This window comes from Triturus cristatus, chromosome 10 (assembly GCF_964204655.1).
Source record: "Triturus cristatus chromosome 10, aTriCri1.1, whole genome shotgun sequence".
Taxonomy (NCBI): domain Eukaryota; kingdom Metazoa; phylum Chordata; class Amphibia; order Caudata; family Salamandridae; genus Triturus; species Triturus cristatus.
The window spans coordinates 218156512-218162511 of NC_140593.1; positions in this window are offsets into that span (position 1 = coordinate 218156512).

A 6000-nucleotide genomic window follows, 5' to 3' on the forward strand; every position below is an offset into this window, starting at 1 on the left:
GATAGGGCAGGCCTTCGAACACTCCAACACTGACAGGCACGCAAGAGAGGGTGAAGAATAAGGAGTGAAGGCCTGTAGGAAGTTGGCTCTCTATATAGTGCACCAAAAGAAGTTACACCGTGCAGAGAGTCTAGGCAAACTCCAAAGGAATTGCAGAGGCACAAATGGGTAAGTACGTTTCGAGTTATCAATTTTTACATTTTTCAGAAATGGACACGATGCATTTTCTGGACCAGCAATCTTCTCCTATGGAGTAAAAACATGTATCGCATTCGGGCACTTGTCAGCGTTGACAGCACTCCTGCAGATGAAAAAGGACTGATGAGTCCCGAAAGGGGTTTCACATACCATCAAAACCCTGGGAGCCGAAAGAGAGAGAAGATGAATAACTGGAGATCAAACCTCCCAGATGCTGTAGCCCCGCAAGTAAGAGCAGAACTTTGGTTATAAGGACAAAGACTCAACTATTCTCGTGGGACAGGAACATCAGGAGGACATGTGGAAAGAACTTCACTCCAATTCACCCAAGGAAGATGTCAACAGTTACACCTTGAGGCCCTCTTCACTGGATGACTTCTCCATGTACAATGCACTTATTAGGAGGGAGTGTGACACCTACGGAGTGCAAATAGAGGAGGAACAAGAGGATTCCGGTTCGCTGCTCGAAATGCTGATACCATTGCAAACAAGGAAATTGTACCCTCCAATGCTGCTGAGCATCCTTGACCAAATAAAGAAGGCCGTCGAAAAAACATACAAGCTCCCCTTGCATGACCCAACCTACATCAAGGAAAATGTGGCAGCATACTTCATCATGATAGCAACAGCAAGAAAGAAAGGCAATTCCTGCACATCAGAGGAGTCACCACCAGACGTAGATCAAGAGGATGTACCTGGTGGGAAGAAAGAAAGCAAGAGAAACAGCAACACTGTGGAAGATGGCGAACTGCAACACTCTCCTCAATGGCTATGGCGCCAGCTCTGGACGAGATAGAGGTCCTCATGAAACATCTCCCTGAGGTCTACAAGAAGGGGGCCTGGATAGTGATACAAGATGGCAAAAACATTGCCAACTTCTGTCTCTAATCAGCCCTTGGAGTAGCAGACACAGCCAGCCGGCAAATGTTTACCAGGACAATTCTCCGGAGGCACGCCTGGTTGAGACTAATGAGGTTCAAGATGGAGATGCAAACTTCTTCCATAAACATGCCGATCTCATGCAATGCCCTATTCGGCCTTGCAGTGGATGAAGTACTGCAGCAGATAAAGGACAATGAAACAGCGAAGGAAATTGGAGCATTGCTGTTCCGTGGGTCCTTGAAGCAGGAAAGCATGCCCTATAGAAGGCCAACAACCAGAGAAGGCTGCAGCACAACACTGCAACTCAGCAACAGGGATCGCTCAGTCAGCTAAAACACAGACAGAACGCTGACAAGGGCAGTGTCTGGCACAACAGCCCTTTCGCAGGAGAGCTAGAGGGAGAGTCCGACAAGCAGGTGATTCACTTGGACTGCACCCCTAGCACCTGTGGGGTGGAAGAACAGGGAAATTCCTCCAGGAGTGGTGGGGCAGGACATTCACCTCAAGCAAATGTATACTGACTATAATAAAACAGGGCTGCTGTATAGAACTCACCATCTGGCCTCCCCGCTACTACCAAAGAAAAGGCCTCCTACAAAGGAGGAGCTCATACAACCACATCAGGAGGTGAAAGCGCACGCCAGAAAATAAGCCATGGAACAAGCATCACAAAAGGCTGCAGGAAAAGGCATCTACTCATCATATTTTCTAGTGTCAAATCAAGTTCTGACATGAAGACCAATTGTAGACCACAGATACCTAAACCGGTCCAACGCTTCGGAACGACATCTGTGCAAGCAATCATCCTACGTTTAAGCTAATCAGGCTACAGGACCAAAATAGATCTAAAGTACTTACACATCTCAATAAATTAGGATCAGATAGTATCTCAGATGAATCCTAGACAAAGTACACGTCATGTTCAAAGTGCTACTCTTTGGCATAAAATCCACACCAAGGATATTAAAACAAAGTGCCTAGCGGCATAAGCCTCACATCTCAGAAGACATGGACGCCTGGCAAGTAAATGCAAACTCAAAGCACAAATGTCAAGAGCACATAGAAATGCTGACCCAGACACTGCACAAACTAGGGTTCTCTATAAACCTGGAAAGTCATCCAGCCCCGAAACTAACAGATCAAGCTCTCCTGTACCTAAAGGGCCAGTCTCTGAAAGCAAGGAGAGCAATGAAAATAAATGGTTTGATGGTATCATGCATCCTACACTCACCACACTTGTGGCCAATCCAGTTGTAGCTGAACCACTGATGATCACAATCCATAGAGAGTTGAGAATTGACTGGTTCTCACAGGAAGGATACAGAATCAGAAAAGCTGGTTTCCACCACTACAGACACTTCCCACGCAGGTTTGGGAACACACATGGCAACCTAAAGATCAGGGGTCTCTCGAGCCTAAGGGAGGTGGTGAACACATAAACCTGTTGGAACTCAAGACCATGTTTCTAGTGTTGAAGTTCTCCCTGGCGCACTTAAAAGGAAAGACAGTGTTTATCCAGGCAGACAGCATGTTCTATATCAACAAATGGGGGGAAAGGATCTTTCCATTTATTGCATCTAGCACAGGACATATGGATATGGGTAATTCAAAGAGCCACAACCCTGGTGGTGATATTCCTACCAGGCCGTCGAAAGATCAAAGCAGACAGACTAAGATGTCAAGCAAACACATCCCATGAATGGGAACTAAAGGAAGAAACACTGGCAAAACATTTTCAAGAGGCAGGCACCCAAATCATAGATCTGTTCAAAAACCAAAATAACGCAAAATGGCAAGATTTCAATGTTAAGTTGGTTCAACTGTGAGAAGAAAACATCTTGCTAAAACTTGAGACTAACAGTTCCCTCTCATTCTCCCTAAAACATATCATATTCAGAATAGTTGTGTGTAATAAAGAAATCAACAACATACCACAACTCTTGTTCTTTGTGTGCCAGTTTCACTATCTCTTTTAGTTTTATCTTCTATGTTCCTAAAATCTTTGACCTATTGCTAAAGAATTTTTCTTAGGTTATGTTGAGTCTTAAATGCAGATCCAACAGTTCACTTTCTATTCTGTGAAATATTGTGTCCTTAAATGGTCTGAACTAGAAACTGAACAATGAGTCGTCTTAGTTCTTCAATACCCAATGTTCAATGACATGCTAAAATGTTCCAGCACCAGATTAGTCTTGGTTAGTGCTGGGTTTAACATTATCAACCTTTTCTCTAGGGAAAGCTAAGAACCTTTAGTTTAGTCACGAAAAAGATCAAGAACAAAGAGAGCGCACCTGCACTCTTTACCTGCGGGCCAGGCTGGCCCCTCTGTATGACCTCCGCAACTGCGGTCTCAACAAGCTGGGAGAGTTAACAACTTTGGCTGTGAGCCTAAGAAGAACCAATATGTGTGGACTGCTGACAACTTATGCAGGATTAGCTATCATGGAGAGGACGGGAACAGTTGGCTGATAAAAATGTTGCTTTAGCACTACTACTTCTGACTTGGAGATGCAAAGGTAGGTTTCTCGTATTCATTCGAATGACCCTACCAAACAAGCAGGTTCCTGTTACAAAAGGGGAGAAAATATGATGTCAGATGGGTAGAGAGCTCATCTAAATAGTAATAATGAGCTTAAGACAAACCTGCCTGTTGGCAGGTGGCTTCTACCATCTTGAAACAGGTGCTCCCCTGTACATTTACAATAAGACAAAGAGAAAGTGAGTTTTCATTAACTCCCCATTTCGGGGGGGGGGGGGGGGGGCGATCACATAGTGGCCAGGTAGCATGCCAGCCGGGAGCTCTCTGGCACTTAACTAGCTCAGCAGAAACGAAACCCTCTTACCTCGAGAGGCCGAAGCGGTTTCCTTTACCCTATTGTCAGGCTTATTTTGGTGGTGTTATGGGTCGGCATTGGCGGCCCAGGTTTTGAGGTCTGTCTCCCTTCTCATTGCTCTTTACGGCCAGTGATGCGTGGGCCACGTGGTCGCTGGCTGCCTTGCAGCTGCTCCAAGATCGGCATGCCTCAGCCCGGATCAGTTTCTGGGCACAGCAGGCAGCATCAGTACAATCTGGCGACTGCATACTCCAGTACTCTGCACAAGTTCAGCGCTTCTCTATGCTCCCAAGACACGAAGTATGAGCCCTAAACGAGCAACCGGGCTCGGGCCAAAACTATACAACAATAAGCTCCCCGGCACTACTAGGAAGACTGCTGGGAAGAAGATAGGCTGGATTCAACAGGGCTTACGGAAACTGACTACAAGTCCTAGAGGTAAAACAGGTTGATATTAATGAACATTCATCTAGGTCCAGACCTGTTACAGAATAAGGGGAGGGAATTTAGTGACCCAGAGCAGGGTGTTTTTCTTACTACCCCGGCTCAAGCACTGAACCAGGCTGGTAAGCAAAAAGATACCAGAAATACATGGGCTACCCTAGGGGGAAGAGTCAAAATCACACCATCCCATAGAACCTACTTTAAAGTGCGGGACATTGAAAAACAGCCTGATTTTAAGCAACTGTAACCCCATTACACCAACAAATACCCACAACATGGAACAGTGTAGCTTAGCTCGGTCATCCCCAGGGGAAGAGTCAGACCTTGCCCTCTCAAATCGGCTTCAAAAAGTTTTCTCACAGGATTTTGCTGTAGACAATATGGAAAGACCTTGTGAAGAGGGGGACAAAACACCAAGTGCTACAGATCAGGTAGATACAGGGTTCTTACTACGTACACTTATGGAGGAGATTAAGACCAAATTTGCAATATCCGAGAGTAACCAAGCTAAAATGCAGGGGGCTTTGGGGAGACGTCTGATTTGTTCTTGAACCCGAGTAAATCCGTTCTGTGGACACTTGGGCAACAGGTGGAACTGGGTGCTTGGGCCTCTGTGGTGCAGGTCACCGCGGTAGGCATAAAGTATCTGGGGGTTTTCTTGTCTGACTCGTCGGGGGGGGGGGGGGGGGGTCCTGGGAATGTGACATTGTACCGGTTTGGGCGCGTGTGCACGACGAGTTGAGTGCCTGGTCCCATTTGCCCTTTCTCTCCCTGGTCAGTCGGCCATCTTCAAGATGGTCTCGCTGCCGCAACTGCTCTACCAACTACAGAATTATTCCTTCCCCATCTCCTCCTCGTGGTTTCGCCAGGTTAACTCAGCTCTAGGGCAGTTATTGTGGGTGGGGAGGGCACCTAGAGTAGCACTACGGACATGTTTTCAGTCCACCTATTGTGGTGGGTTGGCTGCTTCGGATGTCCATTCCTACTATACAGCCTTGCAACTACTGATATTGAATGACTGGTGGTATGGAGATAGATCTGAGTTGCGGTGGAGCGGAGGCACATGGGGTCCAACACTCTACACACTATTTTATATTCAGCTCCCATACGTAGGGCCCTGCCCTCCGCTACGAGGGTGGTACCTCGGGTGTGGAGGCAGGCCCTGCGAAGGATGGGGTGGTGGGGCAGGCTGATAAAGGAGACTTCCCTTTGGGTCTAATGGTAGGTTGCTGCAACTGGTCAGTTTGGCGGGTTTCCGAGACTGGGATGACATTGGGATCTCTACCCTGGGAGACGTAATGCGAGGCACGGTTCTAAAGTCTTTCCAGGATCTCCAGCATGAATTTTAGATGCCAAAAATACAATTTTACAAATACCTGCAGTTTAGGCATGCTGTCCTTCCCAGTGTTACAGACTTGGAGTCCCTCCCTGATTTCAGTCCCTTCGAACCTAAGCTGTTTATGGGTGACCTACAGGACCATAAAATGTCCAAGATTTACCAGTCCCTATTGACGAACTGCCCACTACACTAGATAAACTTAGAGAGACATGGGAGGAAGACCTTGGTCCTCTGGAAGGAGACGACTGGACGGAAGCAGTGGCTTCCCCACGGGGGTGGCAATAGCAATGTGCCTCCGGCTGA